Raw genomic sequence first — 19,916 nt, 5'->3', positions numbered from 1 at the left:
TTCTAAGACCTCTAAATTTGAACATTATTGAAAATACGGTTTTTGAGTTATGAATTTTTGTTCGGCACTAGGGACGGTTTCGGCTCCCATAGGGTTCAATGTATTTTTGGAGCAGCTCAGAGTGCGGTTTCTAAAATTTTCTCCTGTTTTTAACTCGTCATAACATGCTCAATTCTCACTTAATCTGAATTTTTAATTTTTAAGGTTAAGTGATGTGGGGAAAACTTTCCGAGCTATAAGCATTTGTTCGGAGGGTGGGTACGCTCCCATAGGAACCCATTGAAATTATTTTTTTTCTTTTTCAATTTTCTGCCGAACATTTCACCATAACTTCCTTATACTTTCACCTACAGACTTCATTTAAATTTTAAATGGTAGAGAAATGTCCCCTTTCTCAAACTTGTAAGTTTCAGACCGTTTGAGAATACCGTTCTTGAGTTATGAATTTTTGTTCCACACTTGGGAGGGTTTTCCTCCCATAGAGCTCAATGTATTTTAAGAGCGGGTCGGCACGCAGATTTTCAAAACTTTGCCTGTTTTTAACTCGTAATTACACCATCAAATCTCGCTCAAAGTGCAAAAATTTTTACACCATCTCGAGCACAAGACTCTCCTTGTCGCTACGGTATGCTTCGTTCAATTTTGGTTGGGAAAAGTTTTCGAGCTACGGGTGATTTTTTGGAGGGTGCTCCCCGGTCGAAATTCATTGAATCATGAGTCTGTCAGTTGTGTTCTGTGAGCGTGCGTGTGAGAGAGACAGAGAGGGGGGAGGGGGAGGGGCAGAGGCAGACACTGACGGGGAGAGCTGTGAGGGCCACAGAAATACACAGGCAGTCTGTAACACTTTAAAGGTCATTTTTAAGGGGGACGTCTTAATTATCCAGGGTTTCTTAAGGTGGAATTTTTAAAGAATACCTCATTCACAATATACTGGCTGTCTTTTCGACATTTTAAGCTTTATTTCAAGTGGTCATTTTTAAAGGTGGACGTGTCAATACAACTGTGTGTTTCTTAAGGTGGAATTTTTATTAAGGTGGTATTTAAAATGTATTGGCCATCTTTTTTTGCTTTTAAGACTCTTTTGGCCTGTGATGTGGACATTTCAATACAATTCTGGGTTTCTTAAGGTGGAATTGTTTTTAAAGGTGGAATTCAAAATGTATCGTTTTCCATTCACGGCCTACAGAGCTCCATAGAGTCCAATGTAAACTGCTGTGGGAGAATGCTCTCTTAACATCCCACTACCAACAGCTTAGCAGTAAACTCCTTCACCATAAGCGTCGCCTAGTGACCCACGCGGGTTTACCGTATCGAGGACCTCGATTTAAGCGGGAAAGACGCGGATCGGGGGGCAGGGGTTTAGGCGGCGCAACATCTCGCGTTTCCTCCTGGAAATGCAGACCTCTAGTGTTACGTTTGCTGCCCTTCATTCTGAGGATCGTTCATTCTTGTCCGGTTAACTCCGCCCACAGTTTTCGAGATATCGACTCCGTTCAAAGTTTGTTTCGTAGAGCTGCCCTGTGGGATGCGGGCTTGTATACAGCTTTTGGAAAAGTTGCATAGTTTTTGCACAGGAAGCCTTTGAACTTTCATCTTTACTCCCATAGGAATGAATGGAAAAATGTCCATAAACTTTTGTCAAACTTTCAAACTGCTGTCACACGCTCAGTTTTCGAGCTAGAGACACCAGAACTCAAACGGGCAGACCCGAGGGTCCAAGGTCCCACCACGTGAAATTATAGGCCGATAGCCCACCCGCTTCATGACCTTTGACCCCGTTTTCCATTCACGGCCTACACAGCTCCATAGAGTCCAATGTAAACTGCTGTGGGACAGTGCTCTCTTAACATCCCACTACCAACAGCTTAGCAGTAAACTCCTTCACCATAAGCGTCGCCTAGTGACCCACGCGGGTTTACCGTATCGAGGACCTCGCTTTAAGCGGTAAAGACGCGGATCGGGGGGCGGGGGTTTAGGCGGCGCAACATCTCGCGTTTCCTCCTGGAAATGCAGACCTCTAGTGTTACGTTTGCTGCCCTTCATTCTGAGGATCGTTCATTCTTGTCCGGTTAACTCCGCCCACAGTTTTCGAGATATCGACTCCGTTCAAAGTTTCATTCGTAGAGCTTCCCTGTGGGATGCGGGCTTGTATACAGCTTTTGGAAAAGTTACATAGTTTTCGCACAGTAAGCATTTGAAGTTTCATCTTTACTCCCATAGGAATGAATGGAAAAATGTCCATAAACTTTTGTCAAACTTTCAAACTGCTGTCACACGGTCAGTTTTCGAGCTAGAGACACCAGAACTCAAACGGGCAGACCCGAGAGTCCACGGTCCCACCACGTGAAACTATAGGCCGATAGCCCACCCGCTTCATGACCTTTGACCCCGTTTTCCATTCACGGCCTACAGAGCTCCATAGAGTCCAATGTAAACTGCTGTGGGAGACTGCTCTCTTAACATCCCACTACCGACAGCTTAGCAGTAAACTCCTTCACCATAAGCGTCGCCTAGTGACCCACGCGGGTTTACCGTACCGAGGACCTCGCTTTAAGCGGGAAAGACGCGGATCGGGGGGCAGGGGTTTAGGCGGCGCAACATCTCGCGTTTCCTCCTGGAAATGCAGACCTCTAGTGTTACGTTTGCTGCCCTTCATTCTTAGGATCGTTCATTCCTTGTCCGGTTAACTCCGCTCACAGTTTTCGAGATATCGACTTTGTTCAAAGTTTCATTCGTAGAGCTTCCCTGTGGGATGCGGGCTTGTATACAGCTTTTGGAAAAGTTACATAGTTTTTGCACAGTAAGCATTTGAAGTTTCATCTTTTCTCCCATAGGAATGAATGGAAAAATGTCCATAAACTTTTGTCAAACTTTCAAACTGCTGTCACACGGTCAGTTTTCGAGCTACAGACACCAGAACTCAAACGGGCAGACCCGAGACTCCACGGTCCCACCACGTGAAACTATAGGCCGATAGCCCACCCGCTTCATGACCTTTGACCCCGTTTTCCATTCACGGCCTACACAGCTCCATAGAGTACAATGTAAACTGCTGTGGGAGAGTGCTCTCTTAACATCCCACTACCGACAGCTTAGCAGTAAACTCCTTCACCATAAGCGTCGCCTAGTGACCCACGTGGGTTTACCGTATCGAGGACCTCGCTTTAAGCGGGAAAAACGCGGATCGGGGGGCAGGGGTTTAGGCGGCGCAACATCTCGCGTTTCCTCCTGGTGTTACGTTTGCTGCCCTTCATTCTGAGGATCGTTCATTCTTGTCCGGTTAACTCCGCCCACAGTTTTCGAGATATCGACTCCGTTCAAAGTTTGTGTCGTAGAGCTTCCCTGTGGGATGCGGGCTTGTATACAGCTTTTGGAAAAGTTACATAGTTTTCGCACAGTAACCATTTGAAGTTTCATCTTTACTCCCATAGGAATGAATAGAAAAATGTCCATAAACTTTTGTCAAACTTTCAAACTGCTGTCACACGGTCAGTTTTCGAGCTAGACACACCAGAACTCAAACGGGCAGACCCGAGGGTCCACGGTCCCAGCACGTGAAACTATGGGCCGATAGCCCACCCGCTTCATGACCTTTGACCCCGTTTTCCTTTCACGGCCTACAGAGCTCCATAGAGTCCAATGTAAACTGCTGTGGGAGAGTGCTCTCTTAACATCCCACTACCGACAGCTTAGCAGTAAACTCCTTCACCATAAGCGTCGCCTAGTGACCCACGCGGGTTTACCGTATCGAGGACCTCGCTTTAAGCGGGAAAGACGCGGATCGGGGGACGGGGGTTTCGGCGGCGCAACATCTCGCGTTTCCTCCTGGAAATGCAGACCTCTAGTGTTACGTTTGCTGCCCTTCATTCTGAGTATCGTTCGTTCTTGTCCGGTTAACTCCGCCCACAGTTTTCGAGATATCGACTCCGTTCAAAGTTTCATTCGTACAGCTTCCCTGTGGGATGCGGGCTTGTATACAGCTTTTGGAAAAGTTACATAGTTTTCGCACAGTAAGCATTTGAAGTTTCATCTTTACTCCCATAGGAATGAATGGAAAAATGTCCATAAACTTTTGTCAAACTTTCAAACTGCTGTCACACGGTCAGTTTTCGAGCTAGAGACACCAGAATTCAAACGGGCAGACCCGAGAGTCCACGGTCCCGCCACGTGAAATTATGGGCCGATAGCCCACCCGCTTCATGACCTTTGACCCCGTTTTCTATTCACGGCCTACACAGCTCCATAGAGTCCAATGTAAACTGCTGTGGGAGAGTGCTCTCTTAACATCCCACTACCGACAGCTTAGCAGTAAACTCCTTCACCATAAGCGTCGCCTAGTGACCCATGTGGGTTTACCGTATCGAGGACCTCGCTTTAAGCGGGAAAGATGCGGATCGGGGGGCAGGGGTTTAGGCGGCGCAACATCTCGCGTTTCCTCCTGGAAATGCAGACCTCTAGTGTTACGTTTGCTGCCCTTCATTCTGAGGATCGTTCGTTCTTGTCCGGTTAACTCCGCCCACAGTTTTCGAGATATCGACTCCGTTCAAAGTTTCATTCGTAGAGCATCCCTGTGGGATGTGGGCTTGTATACAGCTTTTGGAAAAGTTACATAGTTTTCGCACAGTAAGCATTTGAAGTTTCGTGTTTTCTCCCATAGGAATGAATGGAAAAGTGTCCATAAACTTTTGTCAAACATTCAAACTGCTGTCACACGGTCAGTTTTCGAGCTAGAGACACCAGAACTCAAACGGGCAGACCCGAGGGTCCACGGTCCCACCACATGAAATTATAGGCCGATACCCCGCCCGCTTCATGACCTTTGACCCCGTTTTCCATTCACGGCCTACAGAGCTCCATAGAGTCCAATGTAAACTGCTGTGGGAGACTGCTCTCTTAACATCCCACTACCGACAGCTTAGCAGTAAACTCCTTCACCATAAGCGTCGCCTAGTGACCCACGCGGGTTTACCGTACCGAGGACCTCGCTTTAAGCGGGAAAGACGCGGATCGGGGGGCAGGGGTTTAGGCGGCGCAACATCTCGCGTTTCCTCCTGGAAATGCAGACCTCTAGTGTTACGTTTGCTGCCCTTCATTCTTAGGATCGTTCATTCCTTGTCCGGTTAACTCCGCTCACAGTTTTCGAGATATCGACTTTGTTCAAAGTTTCATTCGTAGAGCTTCCCTGTGGGATGCGGGCTTGTATACAGCTTTTGGAAAAGTTACATAGTTTTTGCACAGTAAGCATTTGAAGTTTCATCTTTTCTCCCATAGGAATGAATGGAAAAATGTCCATAAACTTTTGTCAAACTTTCAAACTGCTGTCACACGGTCAGTTTTCGAGCTACAGACACCAGAACTCAAACGGGCAGACCCGAGACTCCACGGTCCCACCACGTGAAACTATAGGCCGATAGCCCACCCGCTTCATGACCTTTGACCCCGTTTTCCATTCACGGCCTACACAGCTCCATAGAGTACAATGTAAACTGCTGTGGGAGAGTGCTCTCTTAACATCCCACTACCGACAGCTTAGCAGTAAACTCCTTCACCATAAGCGTCGCCTAGTGACCCACGTGGGTTTACCGTATCGAGGACCTCGCTTTAAGCGGGAAAGACGCGGATCGGGGGGCAGGGGTTTAGGCGGCGCAACATCTCGCGTTTCCTCCTGGTGTTACGTTTGCTGCCCTTCATTCTGAGGATCGTTCATTCTTGTCCGGTTAACTCCGCCCACAGTTTTCGAGATATCGACTCCGTTCAAAGTTTGTGTCGTAGAGCTTCCCTGTGGGATGCGGGCTTGTATACAGCTTTTGGAAAAGTTACATAGTTTTCGCACAGTAACCATTTGAAGTTTCATCTTTACTCCCATAGGAATGAATGGAAAAATGTCCATAAACTTTTGTCAAACTTTCAAACTGCTGTCACACGGTCAGTTTTCGAGCTAGACACACCAGAACTCAAACGGGCAGACCCGAGGGTCCACGGTCCCAGCACGTGAAACTATGGGCCGATAGCCCACCCGCTTCATGACCTTTGACCCCGTTTTCCTTTCACGGCCTACAGAGCTCCATAGAGTCCAATGTAAACTGCTGTGGGAGAGTGCTCTCTTAACATCCCACTACCGACAGCTTAGCAGTAAACTCCTTCACCATAAGCGTCGCCTAGTGACCCACGCGGGTTTACCGTATCGAGGACCTCGCTTTAAGCGGGAAAGACGCGGATCGGGGGGCAGGGGTTTAGGCGGCGCAACATCTCGCGTTTCCTCCTGGAAATGCAGACCTCTAGTGTTACGTTTGCTGCCCTTCATTCTGAGGATCGTGCGTTCTTGTCCGGTTAACTCCGCCCACAGTTTTCGAGATATCGACTCCGTTCAAAGTTTGTTTCGTAGAGCTTCCCTGTGGGATGCGGGCTTGTATACAGCTTTTGGAAAAGTTACATAGTTTTTGCACAGTAAGCATTTGAAGTTTCGTGTTTTCTCCCATAGGAATGAATGGAGAAATGTCCATAAACTTTTGTCAAACATTCAAACTGCTGTCAAACGCTCAGTTTTCGAGCTAGAGACACCAGAACTCAAACGGGCAGACCCGAGGGTCCACGGTCCCAGCACGTGAAACTATGGGCCGATAGCCCAGCCGCTTCATGACCTTTGACCCCGTTTTCCATTCACGGCCTACACAGCTCCATAGAGTCCAATGTAAACTGCTGTGGGAGAGTGCTCTCTTAACATCCCACTACCAACAGCTTAGCAGTAAACTCCTTCACCATAAGCGTCGCCTAGTGACCCACGCGGGTTTACCGTATCGAGGACCTCGCTTTAAGCGGGAAAGACGCGGATCGGGGGACGGGGGTTTAGGCGGCGCAACATCTCGCGTTTCCTCCTGGAAATGCAGACCTCTAGTGTTACGTTTGCTGCCCTTCATTCTGAGTATCGTTCGTTCTTGTCCGGTTAACTCCGCCCACAGTTTTCGAGATATCGACTCCGTTCAAAGTTTCATTCGTACAGCTTCCCTGTGGGATGCGGGCTTGTATACAGCTTTTGGAAAAGTTACATAGTTTTCGCACAGTAAGCATTTGAAGTTTCATCTTTACTCCCATAGGAATGAATGGAAAAATGTCCATAAACTTTTGTCAAACTTTCAAACTGCTGTCACACGGTCAGTTTTCGAGCTAGAGACACCAGAATTCAAACGGGCAGACCCGAGAGTCCACGGTCCCGCCACGTGAAATTATGGGCCGATAGCCCACCCGCTTCATGACCTTTGACCCCGTTTTCTATTCACGGCCTACACAGCTCCATAGAGTCCAATGTAAACTGCTGTGGGAGAGTGCTCTCTTAACATCCCACTACCGACAGCTTAGCAGTAAACTCCTTCACCATAAGCGTCGCCTAGTGACCCATGTGGGTTTACCGTATCGAGGACCTCGCTTTAAGCGGGAAAGACGCGGATCGGGGGGCAGGGGTTTAGGCGGCGCAACATCTCGCGTTTCCTCCTGGAAATGCAGACCTCTAGTGTTACGTTTGCTGCCCTTCATTCTGAGGATCGTTCGTTCTTGTCCGGTTAACTCCGCCCACAGTTTTCGAGATATCGACTCCGTTCGAAGTTTCATTCGTAGAGCATCCCTGTGGGATGTGGGCTTGTATACAGCTTTTGGAAAAGTTACATAGTTTTCGCACAGTAAGCATTTGAAGTTTCGTGTTTTCTCCCATAGGAATGAATGGAAAAGTGTCCATAAACTTTTGTCAAACATTCAAACTGCTGTCACACGGTCAGTTTTCGAGCTAGAGACACCAGAACTCAAACGGGCAGACCCGAGGGTCCACGGTCCCACCACATGAAATTATAGGCCGATACCCCGCCCGCTTCGTGACCTTTGACCCCGTTTTCCATTCACGGCCTACACAGCTCCATAGAGTCCAATGTAAACTGCTGTGGGAGAGTGCTCTCTTAACATCCCACTACCAACGGCTTAGCAGTAAACTCCTTCACCATAAGCGTCGCCTAGTGACCCACGCGGGTTTACCGTACCGAGGACCTCGCTTTAAGCGGGAAAGACGCGGATCGGGGGGCGGGGGTTTAGGCGGCGCAACATCTCGCGTTTCCTCCTGGAAATGCAGACCTCTAGTGTTACGTTTGCTGCCCTTCATTCTGAGGATCGTTCATTCTTGTCCGGTTATCTCCGCCCACAGTTTTCGAGATATCGACTCCGTTCAAAGTTTGTTTCGTAGAGCTTCCCTGTGGGATGCGGGCTTGTATACAGCTTTTGGAAAAGTTACATAGTTTTTGCACAGTAAGCATTTGAAGTTTCATCTTTACTCCCATAGGAATGAATGGAAAAATGTCCATAAACTTTTGTCAAACATAAAAACTGCTGTCACACGCTCAGTTTTCGAGCTAGAGACACCAGAATTCAAACGGGCAGACCCGAGAGTCCACGGTCCCACCACGTGAAATTATGGGCCGATAGCCCACCCGCTTCATGACCTTTGACCCCGTTTTCCATTCACGGCCTACAGAGCTCCATAGAGTCCAATGTAAACTGCTGTGGGAGAATGCTCTCTTAACATCCCACTACCAACAGCTTAGCAGTAAACTCCTTCACCATAAGCGTCGCCTAGTGACCCACGCGGGTTTACCGTATCGAGGACCTGGCTTTAAGCGGGAAAGACGCGGATCGGGGGGCAGGGATTTAGGCGGCGCAACATCTCGCGTTTCCTCCTGGAAATGCAGACCTCTAGTTATGTTGCGCCTGCTGCTTTAAGCAGCGGCGCAATATATTGTTATCCGTAAGTCATATTATTATTATTTTTATTATTATTTTTATTATTCCGCGTTTCCTTGTCCGCTTAACTAGTCCCACAGCTTTCGAGCTATCGACTCCGTTCCACCTGGAAATCGTGCGTCCTATAGCGACGATGTGGGCTTGTATACAGCTTTCCGATACCCGCACTCGTTCGTCCGCTACACTCGTTTTTCGCTCTGTTTTTCCCCAGTCATTTCTATGGAATTAATTTTCAAAGTGCTCTAACTCGGTCATTTTTCAAGCTACGGACACGGGATTTCAGACGGTCGGACTCGGGCGTACCGGCTCCCATCACTTCCGTTTTCGGAATTTTTGCACTCATCCTTCCCTTTCTTTTCCTCCTTCAAAATCCCTCCATTCATTTCAATGGGAGGCTCTTAGAGTGGGGGTGATGTCATCCACTGTAGTTTCAGTGGCAAAAAGCCGTTTTTTCACTTTTCAGCCGAACAAATCGCCATAACTTCCTCATACTTTCACCTAGAAACTTCATTTAAATTTTAAATGGTAGAGAAACTTGTCCTTTCTAAGACCTCTAAATTTGAACATTATTGAAAATACGGTTTTTGAGTTATGAATTTTTGTTCGGCACTAGGGACGGTTTCGGCTCCCATAGGGTTCAATGTATTTTTGGAGCAGCTCAGAGTGCGGTTTCTAAAATTTTCTCCTGTTTTTAACTCGTCATAACATGCTCAATTCTCACTTAATCTGAATTTTTTTATACCATATCGATCCCCAGACTCTCCTTGTCGCAACGGTATATACGGTTAAGTGATGTGGGGAAAACTTTCCGAGCTATAAGCATTTGTTCGGAGGGTGGGTACGCTCCCATAGGAACCCATTGAAATTATTTTTTTTCTTTTTCAATTTTCTGCCGAACATTTCACCATAACTTCCTTATACTTTCACCTACAGACTTCATTTAAATTTTAAATGGTAGAGAAATGTCCCCTTTCTCAAACTTGTAAGTTTCAGACCGTTTGAGAATACCGTTCTTGAGTTATGAATTTTTGTTCCACACTTGGGAGGGTTTTCCTCCCATAGAGCTCAATGTATTTTAAGAGCGGGTCGGCACGCAGATTTTCAAAACTTTGCCTGTTTTTAACTCGTAATTACACCATCAAATCTCGCTCAAAGTGCAAAAATTTTTACACCATCTCGAGCACAAGACTCTCCTTGTCGCTACGGTATGCTTCGTTCAATTTTGGTTGGGAAAAGTTTTCGAGCTACGGGTGATTTTTTGGAGGGTGCTCCCCGGTCGAAATTCATTGAATCATGAGTCTGTCAGTTGTGTTCTGTGAGCGTGCGTGTGAGAGAGACAGAGAGGGGGGAGGGGGAGGGGCAGAGGCAGACACTGACGGGGAGAGCTGTGAGGGCCACAGAAATACACAGGCAGTCTGTAACACTTTAAAGGTCATTTTTAAGGGGGACGTCTTAATTATCCAGGGTTTCTTAAGGTGGAATTTTTAAAAAAGACCTCATTCACAATATACTGGCTGTCTTTTCAACATTTTAAGACGCGGATCGGGGGACGGGGGTTTCGGCGGCGCAACATCTCGCGTTTCCTCCTGGAAATGCAGACCTCTAGTGTTACGTTTGCTGCCCTTCATTCTGAGGATCTTCATTCCTTGTCCGGTTAACTCCGCCCACAGTTTTCGAGATATCGACTCCGTTCAAAGTTTCATTCGTAGAGCTTCCCTGTGGGATGCGGGCTTGTATACAGCTTTTGGAAAAGTTGCATAGTTATCGCACAGTAAGCATTTGAAGTTTCATCTTTTCTCCCATAGGAATGAATGGAAAAATGTCCATAAACTTTTGTCAAACTTTCAAACTGCTGTCACACGCTCAGTTTTCGAGCTAGAGACACCAGAACTCAAACGGGCAGACCCGAGAGTCCACGGTCCCCCCACGTGAAATTATGGGCCGATAGCCCACCCGCTTCATGACCTTTGACCCCGTTTTCCATTCACGGCCTACAGAGCTCCATAGAGTCCAATGTAAACTGCTGTGGGAGACTGCTCTCTTAACATCCCACTACCGACAGCTTAGCAGTAAACTCCTTCACCATAAGCGTGGCCTAGTGACCCACGCGGGTTTACCGTATCGAGGACCTCGCTTTAAGCGGGAAAGACGCGGATCGGGGGGCAGGGGTTTAGGCGGCGCAACATCTCGCGTTTCCTCCTGGAAATGCAGACCTCTAGTGTTACGTTTGCTGCCCTTCATTCTGAGGATCGTTCATTCTTGTCCGGTTAACTCCGCCCACAGTTTTCGAGATATCGACTCCGTTCAAAGTTTGTTTCGTAGAGCTTCCCTGTGGGATGCGGGCTTGTATACAGCTTTTGGAAAAGTTACATAGTTTTCGCACAGTAACCATTTGAAGTTTCATCTTTACTCCCATAGGAATGAATGGAAAAATGTCCATAAACTTTTGTCAAACTTTCAAACTGCTGTCACACGCTCAGTTTTCGAGCTAGAGACACCAGAATTAAAACGGGCAGACCCGAGAGTCCAAGGTCCCACCACGTGAAATTATAGGCCGATAGCCCACCCGCTTCATGACCTTTGACCCCGTTTTCCATTCACGGCCTACACAGCTCCATAGAGTCCAATGTAAACTGCTGTGGGAGAGTGCTCTCTTAACATCCCACTACCAACAGCTTAGCAGTAAACTCCTTCACCATAAGCGTCGCCTAGTGACCCATGCGGGTTTACCGTACCGACGGCCTCTCTTTAAGCGGGAAAGACGCGGATCGGGGGACGGGGGTTTAGGCGGCGCAACATCTCGCGTTTCCTCCTGGAAATGCAGACCTCTAGTGTTACGTTTGCTGCCCTTCATTCTGAGGATCGTTCATTCTTGTCCGGTTAACTCCGCCCACAGTTTTCGAGATATCGACTCCGTTCAAAGTTTGTTTCGTAGAGCTTTCCTGTGGGATGCGGGCTTGTATACAGCTTTTGGAAAAGTTGCATAGTTTTCGCACAGTAACCATTTGAAGTTTCATCTTTACTCCCATAGGAATGAATGGAAAAATGTCCATAAACTTTTGTCAAACTTTCAAACTGCTGTCACACGCTCAGTTTTCGAGCTAGAGACACCAGAATTCAAACGGGCAGACCCGAGAGTCCAAGGTCCCACCACGTGAAATTATAGGCCGATAGCCCACCCGCTTCATGACCTTTGACCCCGTTTTCCATTCACGGCCTACACAGCTCCATAGAGTCCAATGTAAACTGCTGTGGGAGAGTGCTCTCTTAACATCCCACTACCAACAGCTTAGCAGTAAACTCCTTCACCATAAGCGTCGCCTAGTGACCCATGCGGGTTTACCGTACCGACGGCCTCTCTTTAAGCGGGAAAGACGCGGATCGGGGGACGGGGGTTTAGGCGGCGCAACATCTCGCGTTTCCTCCTGGAAATGCAGACCTCTAGTTATGTTGCGCCTGCTGCTGTAAGCAGCGGCGCGATATATTGTTATCCGTAAGTCATATTATTATTATTATTATTATTCTTATTATTCCGCGTTTCCTTGTCCGCCTAACTAGTCCCGCAGCTTTCGAGCTATCGACTCCGTTCCACCTGGAAATCGTGCGTCCTATAGCGACGATGTGGGCTTGTATACAGCTTTCCGATACCCGCACTCGTTCGTCCGCTACACTCGTTTATCGCTCCGTTTTTCCCCAGTCATTTCTATGGAATTAATTTTCGAACTGCTCTAACTCGGTCAATTTTCAAGCTACGGACACGAGATTTCAGACGGTCGGACCCGGGCGCACCGTGACCCGTCACTTCCGTTTTCGGACCTCTCGCACTCATCCCTCTCTTTCTATTCCTCCTTGAATATCCCTCCATTCACTTGTATGGAAGACATTTAGAGTGGGTGACATCATAGACACTCTGGGTTCACTGGCCAAAACCGTTTTTTCACTTTTCAGCCGAACAATTCACCATAACTTTCTCATACTTTCACCTAAAAACTTCATTTAAATTTTAAATGATAGAGAAACTTGTCCTTTCTAGCATCTGTAAATTTGAACGTAATCGATAATACGGTTTTTGAGTTATGAATTTTTGTTCGGCACTAGGGAGGGTTTTGGCTCCCATAGAGTTCAATGTATTTTTGGAGCGGCTCAGAGTGCGGTTTCTAAATTTTTCTCCTGTTTTTAACTCGTCATAACACGGTCAATTCTCGCTCAAACTGCTAATTTTTTATACCAGCTTCTTCCTTTGACTCTCCTTGTCGCAACGGTATATGCAGTTTAGCCATTTGGGATATCTTTTCTGAGCTATAAGCATTTGTTCGGAGGGTGGGTACGCTCCCATAGGAATACATTGAAATGAATATGCCTGTCCTTTTTCGATATTCAACTTTTAGCCGAACATTTTGCCATAACTTCCTTATACTTTCACCTACAGACTTCATTTTACTTTCAAATGGTAGAGAAACTTCTCCTTTCTAAAATATGTAGATTTGAAATCATTTGAAGATACGGTTCTGGAGTTATGAAGATTTGTTTGGCAGTAGGACGTTTCGGCTCCCATAGAGTTCAATGTATTTTCAGAAAGCCAAATTTTCTCAAATTTGCCCTTTTTTAACTCATTTTTACACCATCAATTCTCGCTCAAACTGAAAAAATTTTTACACCATCTCGAGCGCCAGACTCTCCTTGTCGCTATGGTATGCTTCGTTCAATTTTGGTTGGGAAAAGTTTTCGAGCTACGGGTCATTTTTTGAAGGGTCCCCCCGGTCGAAATTCATTGAATCCTGAGTCTGTCAGTTGTGTTCTGTGAGCGTGCGTGTGAGAGAGACAGAGGGGGGAGGGGGAGGGGCAGAGGCAGAGACTGACGGGGAGAGGTGTGAGGGCCACAGAAATACACAGGCAGTCTGTAACACTTTAAAGGTCATTTTTAAGGGGGACGTCTTAATTATCCAGGGTTTCTTAAGGTGGAATTTTTAAAGAATACCTCATTCACAATATACTGGCTGTCTTTTCGACATTTTAAGCTTTATTTCAAGTGGTCATTTTTAAAGGTGGACGTGTCAATACAACTGTGTGTTTCTTAAGGTGGAATTTTTATTAAGGTGGTATTTAAAATGTATTGGCCATCTTTTTTTGCTTTTAAGACTCTTTTGGCCTGTGATGTGGACATTTCAATACAATTCTGGGTTTCTTAAGGTGGAATTGTTTTTAAAGGTGGAATTCAAAATGTATCGTTTTCTATTCACACCATACAGAGCTCCATAGAGTCCAATGTAAACTGCTGTGGGAGAGTGCTCTCTTAACATCCCACTACCAACAGCTTAGCAGTAAACTCCTTCACCATAAGCGTCGCCTAGTGACCCACGAGGGTTTACCGTATCGAGGACCTCGCTTTAAGCGGGAAAGACGCGGATCGGGGGGCGGGGTTTAGGCGGCGCAACATCTCGCGTTTCCTCCTGGAAATGCAGACCTCTAGTGTTACGTTTGCTGCCCTTCATTCTGAGGATCGTTCGTTCTTGTCCGGTTAACTCCGCCCACAGTTTTCGAGATATCGACTCCGTTCAAAGTTTCATTCGTAGAGCTTCCCTGTGGGATGCGGGCTTGTATATCAGCTTTTGGAAAAGTTGCATAGTTTTAGCACAGTAAGCATTTGAAGTTTCATCTTTTGTCCCATAGGAATGAATGGAAATATGTCCATAAACTTTTGTCAAACTTTCAAACTGCTGTCACACGCTCAGTTTTCGAGCTAGAGACACCAGAAATCAAACGGGCAGACCCGAGAGTCCAAGGTCCCACCACGTGAAATTATAGGCCGATACCCCGCCCGCTTCATGACCTTTGACCCCGTTTTCCATTCACGGCCTACAGAGCTCCATAGAGTCCAATGTAAACTGCTGTGGGAGAGTGCTCTCTTAACATCCCACTACCGACAGCTTAGCAGTAAACTCCTTCACCATAAGCGTCGCCTAGAGACCCACGTGGGTTTACCGTATCGAGGACCTCGCTTTAAGCGGGAAAGACGCGGATCGGGGGGCAGGGGTTTAGGCGGTGCAACATCTCGCATTTCCTCCTGGAAATGCAGACCTCTAGTGTTACGTTTGCTGCCCTTCATTCTGAGGATCGTTCATTCTTGTCCGGTTAACTCCGCCCACAGTTTTTGAGATATCGACTCCGTTCAAAGTTTCATTCGTAGAGCTTCCCTGTGGGATGCGGGCTTGTATATCAGCTTTTGGAAAAGTTGCATAGTTTTAGCACAGTAAGCATTTGAAGTTTCATCTTTTGTCCCATAGGAATGAATGGAAATATGTCCATAAACTTTTGTCAAACTTTCAAACTGCTGTCACACGCTCAGTTTTCGAGCTAGAGACACCAGAAATCAAACGGGCAGACCCGAGAGTCCAAGGTCCCACCACGTGAAATTATAGGCCGATACCCCGCCCGCTTCATGACCTTTGACCCCGTTTTCCATTCACGGCCTACAGAGCTCCATAGAGTCCAATGTAAACTGCTGTGGGAGAGTGCTCTCTTAACATCCCACTACCGACAGCTTAGCAGTAAACTCCTTCACCATAAGCGTCGCCTAGTGACCCACGTGGGTTTACCGTATCGAGGACCTCGCTTTAAGCGGGAAAGACGCGGATCGGGGGGCAGGGGTTTAGGCGGTGCAACATCTCGCGTTTCCTCCTGGAAATGCAGACCTCTAGTGTTACGTTTGCTGCCCTTCATTCTGAGGATCGTTCATTCTTGTCCGGTTAACTCCGCCCACAGTTTTTGAGATATCGACTCCGTTCAAAGTTTCATTCGTACAGCTTCCCTGTGGGATGCGGGCTTGTATAAAGCTTTTGGAAAAGTTACATAGTTTTTGCACAGTAAGCATTTGAAGTTTCATCTTTTCTCCCATAGGAATGAATGGAAAAATGTCCATAAACTTTTGTCAAACTTTCAAACTGCTGTCACACGGTCAGTTTTCGAGCTAGAGACACCAGAACTCAAACGGGCAGACCCGAGGGTCCACGGTCCCACCACGTAAAATTATGGGCCGATAGCCCACCCGCTTCATGACCTTTGACCCCGTTTTCCATTCACGGCCTACAGAGCTCCATAGAGTCCAATGTAAACTGCTGTGGGAGAGTGCTCTCTTAACATCCCACTACCGACAGCTTAGCAGTAAACTCCTTCACCATAAGCGTCGCCTAGTGACCCACGCGGGTTTAACGTATCGAGGACCTTGCTTTAAGCGGGAAAGACGCGGATCGGGGGGCGGGGGTTTAGGCGGCGCAACATCTCGCGTTTCCTCCTGGAAATGCAGACCTCTAGTGTTACGTTTGCTGCCCTTCATTCTGAGGATCGTTCATTCTTGTCCGGTTAACTCCGCCCACAGTTTTCGAGATATCGACTCCGTTCAAAGTTTGTTTCGTAGAGCTGCCCTGTGGGATGCGGGCTTGTATACAGCTTTTGGAAAAGTTGCATAGTTTTTGCACAGTAAGCATTTGAAGTTTCATCTTTTCTCCTATAGGAATGAATGGAAAAATGTCCATAAACTTTTGTCAAACTTTCAAACTGCTTTCACACGCTCAGTTTTCGAGCTACAGACACCAGAATTCAAACGGGCAGACCCGAGAGTCCACGGTCCCGCCACGTGAAATTATGGGCCGATAGCCCACCCGCTTCATGACCTTTGACCCCGTTTTCCATTCACGGCCTACAGAGCTCCATAGAGTCCAATGTAAACTGCTGTGGGAGAGTGCTCTCTTAACATCCCACTACCGACAGCTTAGCAGTAAACTCCTTCACCATAAGCGTCGCCTAGTGTTACGTTTGCTGCCCTTCATTCTGAGGATCGTTCGTTCTTGTCCGGTTAACTCCGCCCACAGTTTTCGAGATATCGACTCCGTTCAAAGTTTGTTTCGTAGAGCTGCCCTGTGGGATGCGGGCTTGTATACAGCTTTTGGAAAAGTTGCATAGTTTTTGCACAGTAAGCATTTGAAGTTTCATCTTTTCTCCCATAGGAATGAATGGAAAAATGTCCATAAACTTTTGTCAAACTTTCAAACTGCTGTCACACGCTCAGTTTTCGAGCTAGAGACACCAGAATTCAAACGGGCAGACCCGAGAGTCCACGGTCCCGCCACGTGAAATTATGGGCCGATAGCCCACCCGCTTCATGACCTTTGACCCCGTTTTCCATTCACGGCCTACAGAGCTCCATAGAGTCCAATGTAAACTGCTGTGGGAGAGTGCTCTCTTAACATCCCACTACCGACAGCTTAGCAGTAAACTCCTTCACCATAAGCGTCGCCTAGTGACCCACGAGGGTTTACCTACCGACGGCCTCGCTTTAAGCGGGAAAGACGCGGATCGGGGGGCGGGGGTTTAGGCGGCGCAACATCTCGCGTTTCCTCCTGGAAATGCAGACCTCTAGTGTTACGTTTGCTGCCCTTCATTCTGAGGATCGTTCATTCTTGTCCGGTTAACTCCGCCCACAGTTTTCGAGATATCGACTCCGTTCAAAGTTTCATTCGTAGAGCTTCCCTGTGGGATGCGGGCTTGTATACAGCTTTTGGAAAATTTGCATAGTTTTCGCACAGTAAGCATTTGAAGTTTCATCTTTTCTCCCATAGGAATGAATGGAAAAATGTCCATAAACTTTTGTCAAACTTTCAAACTACTGTCACACGCTCAGTTTTCGAGCTAGAGACACCAGAACTCAAACGGGCAGACCCGAGAGTCCAAGGTCCCACCACGTGAAATTATGGGCCGATAGCCCACCCGCTTCATGACCTTTGACCCCGTTTTCCATTCACGGCCTACACAGCTCCACATAGTCCAATGTAAACTGCTGTGTGAGAGTGCTCTCTTAACATCCCACTACCAACAGCTTAGCAGTAAACTCCTTCACCATAAGCGTCGCCTAGTGACCCACGCGGGTTTACCGTGTCGAGGACCTCGCTTTAAGCGGGAAAGACGCGGATCGGGGGGCAGGGGTTTAGGCGGCGCAACATCTCACGTTTCCTCCTGGAAATGCAGACCTCTAGTTATGTTGCGCAAGCTGCTTCAGCAGCGCGCAATATACTGTTCTTCTTAAGTCATATTATTATTATTATTATTATTCTTATTATTCCGCGTTTCCTTGTCCGCCTAACTAGTCCCGCAGCTTTCGAGCTATCGACTCCGTTCCACCTGGAAATCGTGCGTCCTATAGCGACGATGTGGGCTTGTATACAGCTTTCCGATACCCGCACTCGTTCGTCCGCTACACTCGTTTATCGCTCCGTTTTTCCCCAGTCATTTCTATGGAATTAATTTTCGAACTGCTCTAACTCGGTCAATTTTCAAGCTACGGACACGAGATTTCAGACGGTCGGACCCGGGCGCACCGTGACCCGTCACTTCCGTTTTTGGACCTCTCGGACTCATCCTTCTCTTTCTATTCCTCCTTGAATATCCCTCCATTCACTTGTATGGAAGACATTTAGAGTGGGTGACATCATAGACACTCTGGGTTCACTGGCCAAAACCGTTTTTTCACTTTTCAGCCGAACAATTCGCCATAACGTCCTCATACTTTCACCTAGAAACTTCATTTAAATTTTAAATGGTAGATAAACTTGTCCTTTCTAGCATCTGTAAATTTGAACATAATCGAAAATACGGTTTTTGAGTTATGAATTTTTGTTCGGCACTAGGGAGGGTTTTGGCTCCCATAGAGTTCAATGTATTTTTGGAGCGGCTCAGAGTGCGGTTTCTAAATTTTTCTCCTGTTTTTAACTCGTCATAACACGGTCAATTCTCGCTCAAACTGCTAATTTTTTATACCAGCTTCTTCCTTAGACTCTCCTTGTCGCAACGGTATATGCAGTTTAGCCATTTGGGATATCATTTCTGAGCTATAAGCATTTGTTCGGAGGGTGGGTACGCTCCCATAGGAATACATTGAAATGAATATGCCTGTCCTTTTTCGATATTCAACTTTTAGCCGAACATTTTGCCATAACTTCCTTATACTTTCACCTACAGACTTCATTTTACTTTCAAATGGTAGAGAAACTTCTCCTTTCTAAAATATGTAGATTTGAAATCATTTGAAGATACGGTTCTGGAGTTATGAAGATTTGTTTGGCAGTAGGACGTTTCGGCTCCCATAGAGTTCAATGTATTTTCAGAAAGCCAAATTTTCTCAAATTTGCCCTTTTTTAACTCATTTTTACACCATCAATTCTCGCTCAAACTGAAAAAATTTTTACACCATCTCGAGCGCCAGACTCTCCTTGTCGCTACGGTATGCTTCGTTCAATTTTGGTTGGGAAAAGTTTTCGAGCTACGGGTCATTTTTTGGAGGGTGCTCCCCGGTCGAAATTCATTGAATCATGAGTCTGTCAGTTGTATTCTGTGAGCGTGCGTGTGAGAGAGACAGAGGGGGGAGGGGGAGGGGCAGAAGCAGAGACTGAGGGGAAGAGCTGTGAGGGCCACAGAAATACACAGGCAGTCTGTAACACTTTAAAGGTCATTTTTAAGGGGGACGTCTTAATTATCCAGGGTTTCTTAAGGTGGAATTTTTTAAGAATACCTCATTCACAATATACTGCCTGTCTTTTCGACATTTTAAGCTTTATTTCAAGTGGTCATTTTTAAAGGTGGACGTGTCAATACAACTGTGGGTTTCTTAAGGTGGAATTTTTATTAAGGTGGTATTTAAAATGTATTGGCCATCTTTTTTTTGCTTTTAAGACTCTTTTGGCCTGTGATGTGGACATTTCAATACAATTCTGGGTTTCTTAAGGTGGAATTGTTTTTAAAGGTGGAATTCAGAATGTATCGTTTTCTATTCACACCCTACTGAGCTCCATAGAGTCCAATGTAAACTGCTGTGGGAGAGTGCTCTCTTAACATCCACCTACCAACAGCTTAGCAGTAAACTCCTTCACCATAAGCGTCGCCTAGTGACCCATGCGGGTTTACCGTACCGAGGACCTCGCTTTAAGCGGTAAAGACGCGGATCGGGGGACGGGGGTTTAGGCGGCGCAACATCTCGCGTTTCCTCCTGGAAATGCAGACCTCTAGTGTTACGTTTGCTGCCCTTCATTCTGAGGATCGTTCATTCTTGTCCGGTTAACTCCGCCCACAGTTTTCGAGATATCGACTCT

The sequence above is a fragment of the Hoplias malabaricus genome, chromosome Y (assembly GCF_029633855.1).
Source record: "Hoplias malabaricus isolate fHopMal1 chromosome Y, fHopMal1.hap1, whole genome shotgun sequence".
NCBI lineage: Eukaryota > Metazoa > Chordata > Actinopteri > Characiformes > Erythrinidae > Hoplias > Hoplias malabaricus.
This window is presented reverse-complemented; position numbering follows the sequence as displayed.